General features: G+C 43.8%; 1 long non-coding RNA gene across 2 annotated transcripts in view; it reads left to right on the top strand.

Annotated features, from left to right (window-relative positions):
• Positions 1-21,295, top strand: part of LOC123627379 — a 216,840-nt gene that overhangs the window by 49,619 nt on the left and 145,926 nt on the right. The window lies entirely within an intron of this gene.

Below are 21,295 nucleotides of genomic sequence, written 5' to 3'. Positions count from 1 at the left end.
AACGGTGTTCCAGAATGTCATTCTTAATTCTTAGGTAATAACTGGGGTTTTATTTTGGAATCAGAGTTCGTCATGTCAAGGGTATCTATGGAGCTCGCACTAGGTGCTTGGTGGGGGCGGGGTCAGGTGTCAAATGATGGGGAAATGCAAGACCTTGGTCACCTCGTTTACAACCTGGATAGGAGTTGAGAACAATAGACACAAAAATATAGTACAAAAGTATAGAATCATTTGTCACTAAACTGTGTTACACAGATTCTAGGTTTTTGGGGGACCCCTTTGGGTCTTTTATCTTTTGGAAGTTAAAGTCTAATTTTATTGGATTCAAACATACTTAAGGACAAGGCAGTAAAACTGAGGTGAGAAGGTGAGAAAAGTGTTCTCTAATGGAACTGTAGTTCTCACTCCTGCAGGGATCGCTCAGGAGGCTCCCTGTGGAGTGTGTGAAATACGATTCTAATTGGGGAAGGAGACTCTGTCGGAACCGAGACTCTCCATTTAGAGGACGTGGCATCCTAAGACGTGGTGGCTTTCCTCAGACCCAGAGTCCTGCATCGCTGAAGTGGGGAGGGAAGAGGAGCAAATACGTTAGTTTTTCCTGCTCCTCTTCCCCATCTCTCCCCTGTGCTACGAACAGTTGAGATTTGTGATTCTGATTTAGGCTTAAAATCAAATTGAGACTGTCCATTGTCTAGTACGGAGCCCATTTGGGGCTGTCAATAAATGATCCGTGACTAAACCATGAATATGCTAACGGTATTTATGCTGGTGGGATTGTGACATTTTCTGTATTTTCCAAGTGTTCTGCTTCCCATAAACCGATCGTTCCTAGCATAGTTTTTAAATTATATTACAGTTTCTGATAATATTACCTCTGAAATAAAAAAGTAAAAAGCAATAATTAAAAAATCACTGGGTTCATTACGCTAATGAATGCATGTCCAGTTTGCACAATAGACTTTTCTCTGCTAAATTTAATATTTTGCTTCAGAGATTCATGCTTGAATCAACTTTTTCTCTCATTTTAATGAGTATCATCGCAAGCATTAATTATAATAGCTGTGGTGTACACACTCTGATTTTTACCCAAAAATGTAGAAACATTTTTAATTCAGTAATCCCTTAAAATAAGCCTACCACAGAAGACAGGCAGCAAATATTGAAGGTCTTGGAGGTTAGCTGACTGAGAAAAACAATGATGGTGACAAAAAAACTGGATACATATTTCTTCTGTATGATAGAAAATACACTTTTTTGCAAAGCTGCCTGGTCTGTCCCTTCAGCTGATCCTACTAATGCTAGTGAGGTTTTCTGAGATGCATGCTAGTGCTGCTGCAAACCTGAATAGGAAGGCTTTCCTGTGGTTTTGATTTATAATTTCATTAGCTGCAAAATCAAGGACAAGATTCCCCCTTGTTTTGTTCTCTGGCGTTAGAATTCCAGGCAGTGATCTCTGCCCGCCGCCTCTCAGGTGGGGGCCTTGGATCACATCAAGGTTAGAATGTAGTGGAGGATAATTGTGGATTTTCCAGGTGATCTGTAGTACTCGGAATTTTTGCACAAAAGCCCCAAGCACAACCTTGACCTGCGGAAAGAGTGTTTGGTATTCTGGCGTCATGTAAACTGAGGCAGCCCGGTTCAAAGCAGCAGAGGGAGGAGGAGAAGAGTCAGATGGCCGGATTAGGATGGAAGGAGGATGTGAAGTGTGTTCCGGGAGAGAGAGGTTTTGTGGGATTCGTGCAAACAGGAGCCAGATTACAGGTGGTCGAAGAGGATTGTTGATGACGATCTATACTCACCACACAGCAGGGACTGTGCTTGGAAGAGCTTTACCTACATCATGTCGTTTAATCTCCATAATGACCCTGTGTGGGGGATGCTCTGGCTCCATTTCACGGGTTAGGAAGCAGGAAATGCAGTGACTTGCCCAACTTTGCACAGGACCAGGGCTCAGTCCCTGGCAGTCTGACCCTGGAGCCCCTGCTGCTGGCCTGCCTGCAGTGGTGAAGAGACCCGGAGAGGGAGCAGGGAGCGAGCATAGAAGGGGGGCAGCCGTGCAGCACATGAAGGAAACTGCGCCCCGGGGGTCTTGTCCCTGTTGCTGAGAAGGGGGAGTGAGAGGGGAGCCGTGTCAACATTTGCTTCTGCTCCAATGCGCCCCTCCCGGTGCTCCCCCAGCAATTAGGAGAACCATCTTCAAGAATGCTGCTGCAGCTTCTGAAGACAAGACCCCAGGACGTGCGTTAATGAGAGGAGGAAGAATAAAGATCTCTGAGAGAGCCCTGGGCCCCCGGTGAGGCTTGGAGCCTGTTGACAGAACAGCAGGACAGCCCTACAGCCCGGCTCCCCGACTCTGCAGCCTCCCCGCTGGGTCTTGGAGGAGCTCACTGTCCCCCCACGACTGGCCTTCTACGGGACAATTAATGAGCAGCGCCATGGCGGGAGACACCTCTCCATTTTTTCCGTAGCTTGGGCTTGTGACGAGACAGTCCGCCGCTGCCCTCCCGGTTCCATTAGAGCAGAAATGCCTTTTCAGCAGTTTGCAGAAGGAGGTTGCAAAAGCCAAGGGCACAGAGTTAAATGCATCGCATCTTTCATTTATTTCGTCGATGGCTTCGGGGAGAAGTGTGGATTTAGAAGGGAGTGCTGTTTTGTTCTGAGAGGTAATCCCTCCTTCGCCATTATTGAGATGCTTATTGGAATTACTCTGGACAAGAATGGCTGGCTTCGGTTACCCACTAATTCAATACAGAAGGAAATCCCTTCAACAGAATAGTTTTTGAAGGGCTCTCTCCTCCTTGACCTGTTTTGATTCTAAGAGGAAGGTATTATCATTCCCTTTTTAAAGAATGAGAAACTGGGGGTCAGAGAAGGTTATGGAAGTGCCATACCCGGGCCACACCCGGGTTGAAATGGAAACAGAGCTAGGATTGCCTTGGTCTTAAATCAGCCCGGTGGTCTTCCCTCTGCCCATGTTGCCTTGCCTGTTGCTAAAAGTTTGCTAAAGATAGTAACTCCTCGTGTCGTTGCAAAGCTTCTTATCATGGGGCCCCTGAGATTACCCAGGAAGGGTCAGTTATCAGTTGTTCGTTCAACAGGCGTGTCCTTTTTGTTTACATATGTGCTCAGTACACGTCTAGGCTCATGGAGAAAGAAGCCATCCGTGTTTTCTGTATGTAAGGAGTTTGCAGTCACATGGGAAGGCGTAAATCTGAACAAAATACCTACAGAACAATGAAGTTCTTAATATATGTTAAATGTAGAGTTGCTAAGATAAAGGGATGGCATAGGCTGGATACTTGGGGGGTGGGGAGGGTGGTGTATGGTGTGGAGAGGTGTGGAGGGATGGGAGGATGGATGAGACGTAGGAAGGAAAGAAAAGTTTTGTTTGTTTTTTTTTAATACCAGTGGACGCAGAGAACAGGAAAGGGAATATTCTGGACCAGCTCCGGAGTTTGGGGTAACGGTATAAGTGGAGAGGGAGTGAGGAATGTATGTATATGTAGAAAAACATTTCTTTTGTCTCTTCTGTTCTGCTTGGCTTTTCCCCTCTCACAAGCATGCGTAATTTAAAGTAACACCAAGAAAGAAAAATGCCCCTTTTTCTTGCATCTATACTTATTGTATTTCTTAATCTTTCCATTTCACCAACCAGTTTCCGAAGCAGAGGACAAAAGTGCCCAGCATTCAAAAAATTATTTTTTTTTTTTTTTTTTGAGACAGAGTCTCACTTTGTTGCCCGGGCTAGAGTGAGTGCCGTGGCGTCAGCCTAGCTCACAGCAACCCCAAACTCCTGGGCTTAAGCGATCCTACTGCCTCAGCCTCCCGAGTAGCTGGGACTACAGGCATGAGCCACCATGCCCGGCTAATTTTTTTGTATATATATTTTTAGTTGTCCAGATAATTTCTTTCTATTTTTAGTAGAGACGGGGTCTCACTCTTGCTCAGGCTGGTCTCGAACTCCTGACCTCGAGCGATCCACCCGCCTCGGCCTCCCAGAGCTAGGATTACAGGCGTGAGCCACCGCGCCCGGCCTCAAAAAATTATTGACTATTTTTTTTGTGGCGTTGCTAGCAATCGCTGAATACATTGCCCCACTTTACATTCTAACCACCTTCCTCTCCAGATTTGATTTCAGGGATTTTTTTTTTTTTCTCCCAAACAAATCTTTATGTTTATCAGAAAATCCACATGGGAAGAATTTGTAGTAATGTAATGAATTTAGAAAACATAAGCAAAAAGAAGATTCCCACGTGAATGGCAGTGTCTACCCAGGGGAGAAATTCTCTAGACGAGACCAGGCAGAGCTAATCCTCCTGAGCGTTTCCATGGTGCCGGGAATGATCTCGCTTCTTCACCACACCGTGGGCTCCTGGAAGGAAGAGACTGTTTTGTGCATCTTTACGTCCCCCGTGTTGAGCACATACCCAACTGGTAGAGATTACTCAATAATGTTTAGGTGAATGAATAACCGACTAAATGGAAGTCTAGCTTTCACCCTGTGTGCTGATTAGGGTAATGCTAGTTGCTACAACAAGCAAGCCCCTAAATATCAGTGACTTTGAACAACAGAACTGCAGTCATTGCTTATGTGACAGTCGAATGTGGTATTTGTGGTTGACGGTGGCTTCCCTCCACTTGGCGATTCATGGGCCTGGGCTCTGCTCACCTTCCGCTGTCAAAGGCCAGCACCCGGCCATGCATACAGAGTTGGCTTTGCTAGAAAATCTGTTTTCTCTCTCCCTCCCTCCTTCCCACCAAACATAGTCTAGCTTCACCAGTTCTGCTCTGACCAGAACAACAGGCGTGTTCTAGAAGAAAATTTATGTGTTAGAAGAAAAGTGGGGGAAATCTACTTACGGCTTCAGAGTGCGGGGCTTATGTTGTTCTCTCCTGCCAGTTGGGTGTGGAAGCAGGTTTCATGGTCTTCCCTGCCAGGCACACAGTGGGCCTGCAAAAGGGACGTTTTGAAAGAGGTTGTCTTGGCGCTGTCATCAGTGTGGTCTCGGTAGCTGGAGTGAGAGGGATTCCCTGAAACATGACCGCCCCCCTCCACTGCTGTTCACCGTAGGGCCTTCCCAGTTAGCCTTGTCTGTTTGCTGCCATTATATGGACTTGCTTCATAAGAAGAGCTCCCACTTGCAGGATGCTGTTAATATCCTAAAATTTCCTTCTATTTCAAGAAGTTCTGTCTTCTTTGTGGGTTTGCCACTATGAGATTCCATTTCCCCGAAGGATGTATGTTTCTGGCCTCCCTTGTGTGATTAATTCAGAGGAAGTGTTTATCTGTTGTGATCTAAATGTGTATTTGTTTTACCCTGCGCCAACAAGACAATTACAGATGTTGTCTTGCCTGCAACCACAGGCTTGGAAATGCAGTTGTCACCGTGAAAGCCACAGAGCATGCGAGTTCCAGGCTCTGTGCTGTGACACTTGACTAGCTGAGTACATGCGGGAGCCAGAGAGTGGAAAATTATTTACTGGCAATGATGAATGTTTTTCTACCCTGCAGACTTGGCAATGGACTTGGCTGGGGCCTTCATCTGACCCGGAGTTGGTTCCTGAAAGTGCAGAATAACGTGACTGTCTAACTTCCCTGTAATACTGCATGCCCATGTGCACGCGGAGAATATTAATTTCCTCCTGGCTCAGGGTTCATTGACTCCAAAAGCTCTGACTGGTCCCAGCATCTGGGATGGACTCTGAGGCTGCCCGGACCTTGGGCAGGCGGCTCATCCTGCGTGTTAGAACTGGGATAGGGCTGAGGCTCACACAGGGAATTTCGAGGACGGAGAGTCTCTGCTGCTATCCCGTGGGCCCAAGGTCCACATCTCTGATATGTATCTGCTTAAAACCCATGAGTACTCTGTCATCATGTGCTTAATGTTCATGACACATATTTTTTTTCCTGCTTCAGGCTCAGTTGAAATCAAGTTCTGAAGACAGAGGTGGCAATGCGAACATGCTGGTAACTGTGCCATCTTTGTTACTAAAGCTGACTTAGATGGTGCCCTTCATAGTGACAACCCTGAGTAGCTGTCTTGGGATGGTTCCTCAGGGGGCAGTTTTATGTCATTTTCTTGTAACTGTCACCGTAATGTGCTGAAGGGAAGTTTTATTGTCATTTGCATATTCTGAAAGTTTACTGAATTTTAAGAAATGTGTGCCTGAGAAATAGCTTGTCTTGATATATTTAGGAATTTGGATTTTTTTTTTTTTTCTCCTGGTTGGAACTGCCAAGCCTGGCTGCGACTCTGATCATTTATCTAGTATTGCTTTATGTGCAGTTAGTCCAAGGACGTGGGATTTAAAAAGGTATGATTTAAAAAAACCATGATTCCCAGGCATAGTCAAATGAAGGAGTCACACATATAAGCAAATACTTGGAGTCTGGAACGCCCAGTAGAGCTAGGACTCGACGAGTGGAGAAGAAAGAAAAGTGCTGCCCATGTCAACTTGGGGTACTTCCACAGTGGGAGTGGCGTTTGAACTGGGTTTTGATGACTAAGTAGGAGTTTGGGGATGGAGAAAGACAACAAAGATCACGTTAGACAAGGGGCAGAATAACTGTGCCAGACCAATCTTTACTTTGCTTTTTCAGTATTTCATATGTTGATCAGAATCTTGTTATTTAACAAATATCTGATAACTATTAGCCATACAACATTAAGAGTCTATGGGTAAAAATGAAGTCATTTTATTATTAATGTTTCATTTATGAAGCCCTTAGCCACTATCTTATACCTCAAGTATCTCAGATTTCCTTCAAAATTTCCCTAATTTATAATCCCTGCACTGCATTATCACTGTCCTCTTTATTCAGCGATCACTGAGCACCAATTTGGGAAAAATGTTTTATAATCAGGGCATTTATTTGTCTGGTCTCCCTTGTGATCCTCCCGGACTGCTCATTCATCCCATCACTCGGGCTCATCCATCTTTGCCATGTCCCAGGGAGAACAAGTTCTGCTCTGTTTCTTTCTCTTTCCTCCAGTGAATTGTTTGCCACAGTAATATCGGAAATCATCTTTTTTATCACTCTTTTAGCTTGAAAAATGTATCCCCTAGTAATGAAGTGCATGCCTGAAAAATGAACATAGACCTACAGACAGTAGTTTGGTAAAATGTTCAAAGATAGCTCATACAGCTACTTTAATAGACACCGAGGAATTGTTCATTCATTCAGTGATTTATTGAGCACCTAATGTGTGCTTGATGTTCTAGATCCAAGGGTGTAACGATGAACAAAAGAGAACAGCATCCAGCCACGCGCTAGCAGTGCCATCCTGGCACCAGGCAAGGAAGGCCTCTCTGGAGAGGTGACATTGAGCAGAGGCCTGAACAAAGTAAGGGCATGAGGCACGGGGGTGTTTGTTGAGAGCTTTTGTGGCTGTGGGAGCAGCTCGTGCAAAGGCCCTGAGGAAGAATGTTCGTGGCGTTTTCTGGAAGAGCCTGCAGGCCAGCGTGGTTGGAATGGAGTAACCGAGGCTAAGTAGGCTTTGTAGGCCACGAAAAGGAATTTGGGTTTTATTTTAAGTGTGATGAGAAACCACCTAGGGAAAGTTTGAGGGGCTGTGTCTGTCTGCTGAGGAGAGGAGCAGGCCATGGGGATGCCTGGCCACCGGTGGGTTCTTGCTCCTCAAAGTGTGGTCCGTGGACCAGCAACACTGGCATCTTCTGGAAGCTTGTGAGAAATGCAGGATTGCAAGGCCTCTCCAACCTGCTTAATTAGAATCTGCATTTTAATGCGGGTGACTCGTGTGCATGAAGTTTGAGGAGGACAGCTCTGAGTCTCCCAACTTTGACCCAGAAGTCAGAAGAGATCTTTTTGAACTTGGTCACTTAACCAGATTTTGGAAATTATCATTAGTGAAGGGGCCATTTTAAGTACTTTATATTTCCTTTTTTTCTTTTTAATTTAAAAGTAGATATGGATTTTGAGTTAGTCACTGAATCTCTGTCTCCTCAAGATGTTTTTCTCCATGAGGAGGCAGTTGGTCTGTGTGTGTGTGTGTGTGTGTGTGTGTGTCTGGGGTGTACCTCCCAGGCACAAGCCAGAGCGGAGCTGTGGGTATCTCCAGTCCCCACTGTCCCCTCTCCATTTCCTAACCCTTTCCTTATAGGAATCTGAACAGCTACAGATGGGGAAATTGACCTTCTCAGGAGAACGGCGACCACATTCTATTTGAAGAGGGTGGTCCAACACCCTGTCTCCCTGAAAGAATTTCAATTTGATGTGTTAGTTGCATGGGGGAGAAAAAAAGTTACTTGAACTCTTATTCTGTGTCGGGATCTGTGTCTTGTCAGTTTTATCATACATTTATCTAACAATAACTTGGTAAGATGAAAGGGGTACTATTGTTATCCTCATTTAAAAGTCATGGAAACCATCGCCTGAAAGGAGTCAGTCGTTTGCCAAGTTCACGCAATTACTAGGTGGGGAAGCTGCGATTCCAACCCAGGTGGTCTTGGCGTGAGAGCCCGAGTGCTCCACTATTTCTGCGGGAGGATGTTGCAAATTTAGTAATACCTATTAGAGAGAAATAGGGATGAAATGTTGACAGAAGGCAATTGTAGGCACTTCAGTAGCGCTCATTTGAAAGGCAAAAATATGAAATACTGAATTTTGAGCTGAGTGATCAAGCTTCATTTATTCCTTTTTAAAGCTCATATTTTTACCTTTTGTTATGCAAAGCTGCCAGTGTGATTTTTTTTCCAATGCAAAAACTGTCCAGAATGATTAACAAGTTGTATTTATTATTCACTGTAACTGCACTAACAAGTAGAATAACTTGAGGTTGTTAAAATCGCTCTCAAACCACCTTCAGGCCATCATTAGCATGCAGGCAGGAGGATGCAGCACAAAACTGTGGTTCCAGGGCTTTGATGAGGGGAAGGGGAGGGGAGAGGGAGAAGGAGCCAACGATGTGTGTAACACCTCTTCCATGCTAGGCCTGTGCTGGTGTCTTACGTACTTATCTTATTTAATCTTCACAACACACGAATGAGGTAGTATCATTTCCGCCATTTTTCCAAAGAGGAAAACCAAGGTTTGGAGCAGTTGAGTACCACTAGCCCATGGGGACAGGATTCCAGCCAGGTTCACCTGACCTCAAAGCTCATCCTTTTCCCAGTGTAGCCCTTCGAAGAAAAACAGGTAGGTGCAAATGGTGATACTTTAAAACTATTAGAAATGTAAATTCTAGGTCAATATCTATCTTTAAAACAGACATCTCTCCATCCTAGTTAAAAGGATGTTGTTCTCATTACCTCCCAGCTCTGCGGAGTTGACAGCAGTAATAGAAGTGAATAAGTGGTTTCCAAAGACATCACTGGTTGTCTGAAAAACCAAGAGTCTGTCTGTAGTCGGACACACTGTCTGTCACATGCCCAGCCCTGGTGGATTATCCATTCATTCGCTCTATTTGAGGGAGGGGTTGGCTTTGTTTGAAGGTGTAAATAGGTGCACATATGCCTTGAGCTCCATCCTTAGCATCGTACCCGGGGCCGGTGTGCGTTGGCGTGTGAGTAAACACGCTTGGCAGGTGATTGTGATTTGCTTTACTGGCTGCAGTTGCCCTAATGCTGGTGAACTCTTCAAATTAAAAACCCATGCTGATTTCACCTGTCCTTGTTCTCAGTTGCTACCAAGACAAAAGGGACTTTGATCCAAACAGCCCAGCCATCCCTAAGAGGCAGAATTCCTTGCCCTATTTCCAGGCATGTTCCAAGTCTGCAAAGGAGAGGAGACTCTCTTTGCACTTAAAAATGCACAGTGTTTTTTCCCGTTCCAAAAGCAAGGCAGCTGGGCCTCCCAGTCACCTTGGAAGCGGCTGGCTTTCTGCATTTTGCAGAGTGGCTTTTGTAGCCTTGAATGAAGCAGCAGCCCCAGAAACTGCTAGAAGATCAGCGCACTGAATGTCTTCCCCCATTCCCGGTTCAAGTGATTGCTCCCCCTTGGAATTAAGGAGTTCCTGCGAGTCCTCAAAACAGCTCATTCTTACGCTGCGTCTTCTTGTGGCCTCTCTCACACAGGGATCTTACATTCTCGTAACGTGGGGCATCATTTTTGAATGTGGCGTTCTCAAAGCCTCCAGAATGATCATTGCAATTTGAATAACCCCAGCAGTGTCGGTGCGGAATGAAAAAGGGGAGGCCAGTCTCATCTCCTGCACCTTTGCCCCCAGCCTGGGTTTCTTAAAACCCGCCGGGTTGTTCCGTAGTGACAGTATTTTTCAGCCTCCCGAGGCAGCCAGCAAAACTCTGATGGGAAAGGATTTGTCATTTTGATTCTAGTCGAAATGAAGCATTTTGTGCAGTACATGAAAAAATACGGAAGTCTTTTCAGTGGCTGAACAGCCCATTATCCGCAGCCAAACGACTGTGTTTTACGTCCGTCTGAGAATTACTGATTACACCCGCGGCCCAGGCGGGAAGCCACTAAGCGGCCTGGAAATAGATGGGAGCCTTATTTTTTTTAAGCACTTTCAATTGGCACCATGGTCTCCGTTTTGCACAGAACAAATGAGCTCTTTGGTTAGAAATCCTGAGGGTACAAGGCAGCCACACAAACGCAGGAGACATTCGATGGCTCCCGGTGGGTTGGGAGGCGGAGGGGAATGATGGATAGAGAACCGGTTCATTCCACCAGTGGCAGAGCCGGCCTTTCTGGAACCTGTTTACCTTTGCAGGGTGATCCGTCAGCATTTCCCAGCTGCGTCCATGAAGGCCAATTCGCAAGGAAAATCAGTGCCATTTATGACTACTGCGTCTTGATTTTGGCGAGAAAATAAAATTGTCTTTCGTGGAGACCTGCCACAGCTTCGGGATATTCAGGCTCCGTGACCACCAAGGTTTGGGCTGGCCTTTTCTTTTGCTTCTTGAGTGTAAAAACCCTGACTTCAGGAGAGGAAGATAGGAAAAAGTGGAATGGCAGAAAGATTGGTTTGATGTTCTGAGAAGTTTGTAGTACCCGTAATCACACTGAGCACTTTTTGTTCTTGTGCCGAGGGCCTGCTTCGTGGGCTTGTGACCTGTGGGGTCACGCAGAGCTGGCTCTCGGAAGGCTGAGCTGGGTTTAACGCTCCGCTGTCATCATCTTAAAATTCTTGATCATTTTTGAACGAAGGGATCCTCCATGTTTATTTGTACAAAGCTCTGCAAATTACGTAGCCAGTCCTGCTTGTAGTCTAGAATTAAAGGATGGGCCAAGTGGGGACTCTGACCAGACGTTCCAATCTCTAGTTTGTTACCAGCTGAGATTGCTTTCCTCTTTTGTTCCTGTTCTGTGTTTCTCCACTTTGTCTCTTCTGGACAGAGGAAATTTGTATGAGGTATAGTTCAGAGACAGTCTGAGCTGAGTTCATTCTTTATTTACTTGCTCTGTGACCTTAAGTGACTTTATTTCTCTAAGCCTTAGTTCAATTACTAATAAAACAGGGATGTGATAATAGCATCTAACTCACAAGATAGTTGTGAGGAGTAAATTAAATGATGCTTATAAAACATTTAGCACAGTACCTGGCAGTGGTAAGCACTCAGTGAATAAGAGCTATAAATTGTATCTTTTACTAATGTTCTCCACATTGTATTATGAAAATTTTCAAACATACAGAAAAGTTAAAGAGTTTTATGGTGAACACCCATATCCCTGTCCTAGATTTTCCCATTAGTTTTCCTGCACTTGCTTTATTGTATGTCTGTCCCTCTACCTATCTCTCTGTCACCCCCATCCATCTTATGTTTTTATACATTTCAAAGTAAATTGCAGACATGAGTCCTCTTCCTCCAAATATTTCAGCGTGCCGTCATGAATGAGAGTTCCATATTTGTTTACATTTTTTCTTTTGAGGTAATATACATGCAGTGAAATCCCCACGTGTTAAGTGCACGATTCATTGAGCTCTGACAAAAACGTCTCCTTGTTTAGCTCCAGTTCCTGTTAAGTTATCGCCTTAGCTTGGGCGGCTGTCACAAAATTCCACGGACCGGGTGGCTCACAAACCACAGCAACGTATTTCTCATGGTTGTGGGGCTGGAAATCGGAGACCAGGGTGCCGGCACGGTTGGGTTCTGGTGAGGGCCTCTTCCTGGCTGCAGACTGCAGACTTCTTGTCACATCCTCACGTGACAGAGAGAGAGAGCTGGTTGCCTCTCTTTCCCTAAGGGCACTAATCTCATTCGTGAGTGCTCCACCGTCATATCCTGATGATCTCCCACATTCCCACCTCCAAACACCCTCCATGGGGAGCCACTCCGTACAGGGCCGGCTGCTTATTTTTAACTATGTCCTTTTGCAATAAAGTTCTGCCTTATTTTAAGTTGAAGCTGCCTTTTTTATTATTCTACCTTTGGTCCTAGTTCTGCTTTCCTGACACTTTATGGGATGAATCTATAAATTGCTTTGGCAAGACTTGAAGTTGGTGTGTCTTTATTCTCTGGCCCACATTTAGCAGTTCTTAACTTTCTCAGGTTCTGAAATGCACATCTTGTATTTTTATCTGCCTAGTGTTCATTCCCCTATTGTCTTATTTATTAACAGCCTTCCTTTTTTTTTTTTTTTTTTTTTTTAGGGACTCTCCTCTTTCCTGCCTGAACTATTTAATTGAGCGGTACTATGATTTGAATATTTGTGTCCCCTCCAAAATTCATGTTGAAACTTAATCCCCAATGCAACAGCATTAGGAGGTGGGCTTTGTAGGAGGTGATCAGGCCATGAGGATCCACCCTCATGGAGGAGATTAGTCGATATGAAAGGGCTGGAGAGAACTAGGTGGACCCTTTCTTTGCCTTTGCATCTCTTCTGCCACGTGAGGATGCCATGCTCAAGGTGGCATCTCGGAAGCAGGGAGCCCTCAGGAGACACTGAACCTGCCAGCACCTTGGATCTTAGACTTCCCAGCCTCCATAACTGTGAGAAATAAATTTCGATTGTGTATAAATTCCCCAGTCTCAGATATTTTGTTATAGCCGCACAAACGGAGTAAGGCAGGTGGGCTAGAACATCGCCTCCCCCCAACCTCTGCCCCCGGCTCCAGGTGTAGGTTCTTGATCCCAGGGTTTGAAATCACCAAGTCAGGAACTCACAAGAACTTTGACTTCCGGGGAAATAGTTGTATGCTTAGAATATTTACCTTCTGGCGTACTGCAGCATCAAAGCATCATGGGTACTGCAAGGATTTTATTGATGCCAAGGGTTAGCATCCAGTCAATTTGCAGGAAGAAGTAGACACTAACCAAATTATTTCTTCAGTCCCATCAAATTGCTGTCATCGGAGTGACCTCTAGAACGGCCAGAGAGAAATTTCTTGGCAGTTTATATCTGGATCCTCTGCCCCGTGCTGTACACGCTGCTGTGACTACACAAGCCATGTGCCTTCTGCCCGGTGTCACTGCCTCGGTGAGGCTGAGCTGTTCTACCCAATAAAATAAAACCAAGTAATCCCTACTTCTCTGTGGATGCCTGCAAATTACAGTGAATGATGAAGTTTTTATTTTGCACTCCTTATTTTCCATAATTAAGAATGCAATTTATTCAGTGAACTGTCCTGGCTCCTTAGCATTTCTGCGTTACCCAGGGTAATTGTGACTCAGAGCCCGTGCTTTATTACCTGCGTTTAAAGGTTTATTTTTCTCTTGTTGTGGTTTCTTGGCTTTGCTCCTGGCAGGGCTGACAAGTTAATAGGAATCAGGTACTCAAAAGTATTTGCAATTAAAGCAAAGCGGCAATAAAGGTCACCTGTTCCAAGAAAGCTTTTCTTTCCAAAAACACCTGCTTCAGTGAGTCCGCGTGGGGCGTGGGGTGTTCTCTGCGCGGCAAATCCTTTCCCACAACCAGGCTTTACGTATTTTGCTGATAATTGCAAGTGGTGATCTCTAGCTTCATCGTATTTTGAACTAGATGTCTTTGATATAAAAGAGAGAGACGGAACTAATGACACCGGTTTTAACCTTCGTCTCATTGATTTGATTCAACAGGTATTTATTGAGTACTTGTTGTGTGTTTGAAGCTGGGGCTTAGAGCAGAGGTGCGAGGCTGTGGACTCTCCCCCGGAGGGCTCACAGTCTCGTGAGACAGACAGGCAATTGCTAAGCAGTGTGAGCGGTCAGCAACTGCAGTGGGGGAGTACAGGGGCAGCAGTGATTCGTTCCGTTTTGAAAGTTCGAATGCATCGTCTTTAGAGATGTTGGAAGGGATGAGTGGAAGTTGTTCCTGAAAACAGGTGGGAGAAGAGCTTGTCGGGTGGAGGGAGGAGCCTGAGTGGAGCAAGGCAGTGTCAAACCATCTTCCTCATTTTGGGAATGACGAGCAGTTTGGTGTTTCTGGGACAGAAGGTAAGAGGTGGGGGGTCCGGAAGTCTAGGCTGGGGGTTACGTTGTGGAAGAACCTGTGTTAGATTAAAGCAGGGACGTGGCAAAATTAACGTCACATTTGGGACGATTACTCTGGAAGCAATCTCTGAATAGATATTACTTGATAATTTTGTTTGTTTGTTTGTTTTGAGACGAGGTTTTGCTACGTTGCCCAGGCTGGTCTCAAACTCCTGGGCTCAAGTGATCCTCGTCCCGCCTCAGCCTCCCAAATAGCTGGGACTCCCACGGAACATGGAGCCAGCAGCCAACTGTTTCTGATAAGTTGGGTCTAGGAAAGCATAGGTAATTGAAATCCTTTGGTGAAAATTATTTGGGCATGATAAGTTAAAAATAGGTATCAGGCTGGGTCCCATTGCACTGTCACTAAGTAACTTTGGGAAAGTCACTGGGCTTTTTTCTGTTCGGTTTTTTTCTGTTTTCTTGTCTGACCAGTAGAACAAATTCTCTGAAGTCCCCTACAATGCTAATGTTTTACGAATGTCACCCAGCGGATTCAGTTTCCTTCCTCACCAAACCTTTTAAGAGAGGGTAAGTGGCAAACAGGATTTTCTCCTGTCCTGTACTACCAATAAGGGATAGGACATGTATATTCCCTAGGGCAGGGTAGTTTACTTTGATTGATGGAGAGTTGCTAGGTCTCTTTTATGAACCCACCCCCCACCCCCTGTCTGTATTCTGATTAACTCTGGAATTTCATATCCTGGGTTCCAACATAAAGTTTAAAAAATCTGAGAAGATTGAAGGCAGGAATTCTATTTTATTTATCTTTGTATCTCTGCTACCCTTAGTAGATTTTCTTTCTAAAGAAGTAACTGGCAGAAATCTTTCTGGGTCCTTTTAATCGGCTTTCTCCATGCTTGTCATATTTTCTATGCGTCTACTTTCCTATTTCTTCTTCGTTTGAGGAATTCTTTTTTGTTTTATAGCAAGGGTTATAGACTCAACAGAAAAGCCAATGAAAAAGCCATTCTGTGTTACTGGAGTAGGTTGAAGAGGCCGCTTTTTCTGTAATGGTCTTCACTCGAAGTCAGAATAACACGGCGTCAAATTAGTTGTTCCTAAGTAAAGGAGTCAGCCGTAGCAATCCCCTCGGAGAGTGAAATGCTGGGAAATTGTTTATCCCACGCAGCAGAGTTTGTTACAATCCAGTTCGTCGGTGTATGGATTAGGATATATTCATGGTCAGCCTGGGTTTTTTGATCTTGATGATACCAGTTATGATAGAACATCCTTTGACGTTTTTGAGTGATACCTCTTCCTTCCAGCACCACTGTGAAAGGGAGATCGTATGCCCTGAAGGCTGCAGCTCTGGAAGTGGAAGGAGTCCTAGAAGGTACTTAAAAACCATATTTTAACGGCCGTGGTGATAAAAGGACTATAAGATTTCCTATAGCATTTACATTTTTTGACTATGTGGTTAATTGAATTTTCTGTGGGCCTTTAGACCTGAAAAGTCAAACCGTTGTGAAATCCGTATTCGATACCCTCACTGCATTTCAGAAGGTGTTTACTTAAGGCTTAAAGAAAGGAAAAAAAACAACTCAACTCCAGCCTCTCTCTTCTTACCTTCATGCAGATTTGAATATTTTGCATATGGTTTGCGTAATTTAATGTCAAAATGAAGAGAATCTTATTCAATCTTCGCAACTTTTTCACCAGTGTCTTTTATTCTTTATTTTTTCCTCTAAATAAATTTACTTGCTCTTTAGTTACTGGGATAAAACACCTAGAGTTGTAGGGAATCCAGTCTTCACTTTGTCTATGACTATTCCTTTTATCTGGGAATGTTTCTGTGATCAGTTGGCTTAAGTGGCTGGTTTTCACGTTATCCTAGGCTTTTGGGTGTGTATGTGCTTACTGAAGTATGCTGCATAAAGACGTTGTGTGCGTCATTGTGTGACTGGCTTCATTCACGTGGAAGAGGCATAAATGGCTTCCAGTTAAGGAACACACGTGCTGTATCTTGACAGTAAGAAGCAGTAGACTACGGTAGTTAAGAACACGGGCTCTAGGTCCAGGCTGCCTGGGTATGAGCCCCAGCTCTGCCCCTCACTGGGTATATAATCCTGGGCAATTACCGCTGTGCTCTGTGCTTCCATAGCAATCGTACCTTCTTAGAGAGTTTGTTGTAAAAACTAAGTGAGTTCATTCGTTTCAAAATCTTAGATCAAAGTGTTAAGACACATTAACTATTATCATTTGGGGGCGTCCCCACTCATTCTTTTTCAATTTGGTACCAGAAAGGGAGACAGGAAGAGGAATCTGAAAAATCTGTTTTTTTTAGTGTTAAGAAGGGCTCTAATTGTTAACTATAACAACATAAAGCTGAGCTGCCTCTGAGTTAATCAGTACACTTTGCCACTTGAAAACAAGCAAAACACCCTCAACGAAACAAACAAACCTCCCAAGCACTTGTCTAACATTCCATTAAAAAGTGCTCAGAACAATTTAAAATTTTAAGTTTTAAAAAATGCCTGTAGCCTCCTTTATATAGTACAAAGCAGGAAATAAAAATCCTTTCTTCATCTCTTTTTCTTTCAATTCTATATTTTATCAATAAATAAAATGTCACTTATGAGTAATAGCATCTTACTAATAGATTCAATAAAACAGAATATTTCACACAGCATAATGAGGAGGACATACATTGTAGCTTTTATAATCACATTTGAAAATGACTTTGCTGTGTGCACAATTCTTTTCAAATAAAATAACAAAGGGCATCATGAGAACTGGATTAGGAGTCTGGATGTCTTCTTTTCCATCTGCCCTGCCTAATTTCACATACAACTGTTCTCTGATAGAAAGTAACCGTTCCTAGGCTCATATAAAGCTTTGGATTTTTCCAGACTTCTCTAAAAGGGAGTAGGGTTAAATAATTTGGTGACCATAAAGCTTCTCTGTGTGCAAAGAAAGCTGCCAGTAGAGATATAATGAAAATGTTAGAGATTAGCTGTGGATAGTAAATATTGATGTATCCCAAAATAAGAAAGGTAATAATGGACCAAGCAGGTCTGGAAGTGCCTGTCACTATAGATGAGGTTGGGCTTTCTGAGAACGACCTCCAGGTTAGGCTTCTACCTGCAGGGGGCTTGGGTCCCTCATTGTCTTTTGATGAAGGATGTGAATGAACTTCATGCTGCCACTTGGGAGCAATAGAGACTGTATGTGTCGTCTTGTTCTCGGGCCTTTGGGGGGGACCGATTCCTACCCCATTTCACCCTGCACAGTTTCACAGTGATGCCCTGTAGATGCTACATTGTATTCACCACTCTGAAGTCTTCTGGGCCACAATGGATTAATTCCATTTATTGAAATCAGTTCTTGCTGATCTATTTATGTGTTGATTAAGGTGTTGACCATGATGAAGCTCTAATGTGTCCAGATGATTCGGACCATTATCAAGCTCTTTAAATCTTTAACCAGCCATTTGCCAAAAATTAAGGAGCGGTAAAGAGATACATGTACAAAAGGCAAGGCCAGACTAACCTGTTCTCCTTATTACTGTGTGGGGTTTTGGTCACAAACCAACCTGTGGACTCTAGGTATCCCGGACAGGAGTGTGTATGAGAGCTTTCCCCAAACTGGACACACGTCCTGCTGCTTGCTTGGTCTTTTCCCTCAAGTTTCACTCTGTCTTGTTGTGTTCGTCCTGGTGGTCAGAGGAAGTGTGGTAAGAGGACTACAGGAAAAGGAGGACACATCTCTGAGCAGCCTACACAGGAGGACGAAGGCAATTTCTGTAGGCCTCATTTGTCCTGGATCTAACCCTGGTGTCTGCTTGCCTTTATAAAGGGCGGGGGGATGTAAAGGCAATGAAGAAAATGGGAAGGAAGAACAACTTCCTCCTTCCGGCTATGGGTAGGGGCAGGAGTTGGGGACAGGAGTACAGGAGAGAGAATCCAAAAAGAGGTCGGAATTCCAATGATCAAATCCATAGGAAATGCTGTGAGCCCAGAAGGCAGATCTTTAACATTTATCATGTCCCCAACTTCACTGTTTGTGACCAAATACTGCCCTTGCCCCCACCATTCCCACCAGTTGCTCTCCGTGGGAGTGGGAGTAGGAGAAAGGGGGAGAGACTCGGGCTCGTTTTAGAGATTGACATGTGTTTATTTGTTCATTTGCACATAGTGATATTTGCTGAGTACTGATTTATGTAGGCGTGTTCTAGCCACTGCGTACAAATGTATGGAAAGTGAGAGATGGAGAGAGATCAAACTGAGGTTATGATGGTTATCTCTGGATTTAAACAAGATACAAACACTCTCAATCACTCTGGTATATTTAATTTACCTTTGGAACACTAGTATATAGCATGTGGGTGGGTAATTTCTAGACCATCCCTCATGAGATTTTAGTCTTTCACACCCTTCCTTCTCTATATTTGTAAAGAACTTACTAATAGACTATCTTGAATTACTGAAAATTGGGAAATTACCCAGGTCTGTTTTCATTCTGAGTTAAGAAATGGTTTGAGAGACATACCAATTTATTGCCTTGGCAGTTTGCTTGAAACAGCTCTATGGATTTGGTCTTCTGAAAGCCGAGGTGAAGAGTGCCAGGTTATTTGGCAAGACTTCTGCCCCACTGTGCAGTCAGACCGACATATGCTGACGTGTGGAATAAACCCAAACCTTTTCTTGGACTGGGGACCAGCAGACCCCCTGAGAGTGTGGGTCCCGGTCCCTCAAATGGAACTCCACACTGAAGACCTGCCAGCAGGTGGACGAGGGGTGGGTTTGCAGCTCCATTGGTTGGGAGCAGACGGGAGCCATCCTGCTTGCATGTGGAGTTTCTGGGCTACTGGGAAATTAGCTGGAGATCACCGACACATAGGGATGTCCCCATGCTGATATTTGGCCAAAGAAGCCTGGCACCAAGGACGACTTTCCTGTCCAGCCCCCAGGAACAAACTGGCCCAGAGAGTGAGTCTGACATCGTGAGTTGACAATGGTCCAAAATCCAAGGCTAAGGTGTATCTTTTGGAGTGTGTGTAAAGTCCTGATTTTACCCATTTTGGTTTTATTAGTTTTATAATTAATTTCTGTATAAATAGTTACAATTGAAAGCTAATTTTTTTCTTTATGACTTTCTCTATTACGAATTACATTTGAATTCGGCCAGTCCGCTCTTCTGTAATACTTTCTAAGTGAAATTAGCAGTTATTTCTAAAGAGACCATTGGGAGAGTGCTCCCTCTGGTTCCAGTTAAGTTTAAGAAATTAAACTCTCTAATCTGGGTCAGTTTAGGAGGTTCTACACACTTGTCCTTATGGGGTCTGGAAACTCCTTCCTAAGCACTAGGAAGAAAGAGTCTGGTAGGAATAATTGGATGTGAAAATGTAAAATTAATGACCAAATTTGTCATCTCATAACAAGTTTCTTGCCCCTGTTGGTGAACCTCTCCGTAAAGACAGAGAACTTGAACAACAGGTTGCTCGCTTGCCTTACCTAATTAGCTAAAGGACTTCGATCCCTCCTTAGTGGAAAAAGGGGAGAGATTTCCCACAGGAAAAGGGGAGCTTTCCCACAGGAGAGCAAGTTCTGCAGTGTTGGCGTGGAATGCTGGGAGGGAAATTGGGCAGCTCCATCTCCCACACCAATCCTGGTCCAGTCTGTTTACTACTCGCTTCATGGTTTGAGTAGATTAGTGTCCCTCTTGGGTGCATGTATATTTAACCATTCACTCACATTTGACTTTCTTTCTCTAGGTCCCCATTTTTGTCTTGTTTATTTTAGGTTTACATAGAAGTGCATTATATGGAGGTGTGACTCATACGGGCCTTGTTTAATGTTTTTCCCCTCCAGTTATAAATTCTGTTCTCTGTAGCAGAGATCAATGCATTTGGTCTAAATTTCAAATAATGATAGCTTTTATTTTTTAGTAACTAGCCATGAGCTTTATGACCTAGGTGTACTGTTATAAAGCATGTCCTCATTTGAATACCTGCCTGTACCACTATGCTGAAATAAGATTACCTCTGAATTAGTGTGATTGCCTATTTCCAGGCTTAGCACATTCTTGAAAATGTGCACAAAAGCTGCATGCATAAAAGATGATCAATGGACTTTAGAATTTCAAGGTGCCGTAGGGTAGGATGGGAAGCTGGCGCCAGACAGCTAAAATATACCCTAAAATCCTCATTGCTCCTTTTAGATGCTCTCTCCGTGTATATATTTATCTCATTTCATACACATTCTTTCATTTTTTTTCTTTCCCATTGAGCACATGATTGACAAGCTTAAGTCCCATCAGGTCTTGATTGAAAGTTAGGATTTGCCACTTTTGGGAGAAGAGCTAAGAATTTGCCGCTTTGTCTCTCTTTTGTGTCATGATTTTGATGAGATCTTCATTCTTATCATTAATTTTGGCATATGCATTAATTGATTTTTGTCTCATTTTGGTTAAAAAAAGCAGAGGAGGGGCAAAAGGAAATGAAATATTTAAAAAATTGCACAGAAAAGATACTGTGACGCAGGCAGAGAAGATGTCACTGCTGGGACTGAGCTGATGGCCAGCTGGGTCATCTGAGATGATCACTGGGAAGTTTATGTTGAAAATTCTACTTTAGAATATAGAAAAGCTTTGTTTTGAGGCATATTTATGCAATTGTGAGTTGCGTCAACGTCTACAGCTATAAAAACATGACATCTTCATGTAGTAAATATGGTTGTGACTGTTTAAAACGTGTTCAGGAATTAAAATAAAACAGCAATGCTGAGATTAGAGCCCTAATGATCAGGAATGGAAGAGGGTGTGTTCTCCCTCCCCTGTTATTTTGTAAACAAAGGTGGAACATGGTTTTCCTACAGTCTCTGGATTTGGCCTGAAGTAAGTAGAATTGTAAAATAAAATGAATAAGGAGCATAATTCACAATGAACTAAATAGCTTTTGTGCAGTTAAATGATGGGACTCTTT

This window comes from Lemur catta, chromosome 24 (assembly GCF_020740605.2).
Source record: "Lemur catta isolate mLemCat1 chromosome 24, mLemCat1.pri, whole genome shotgun sequence".
NCBI lineage: Eukaryota > Metazoa > Chordata > Mammalia > Primates > Lemuridae > Lemur > Lemur catta.
The sequence above is the reverse complement of the archived record's forward strand: the minus strand, read 5'-3'. Positions and strand labels throughout refer to the sequence as shown.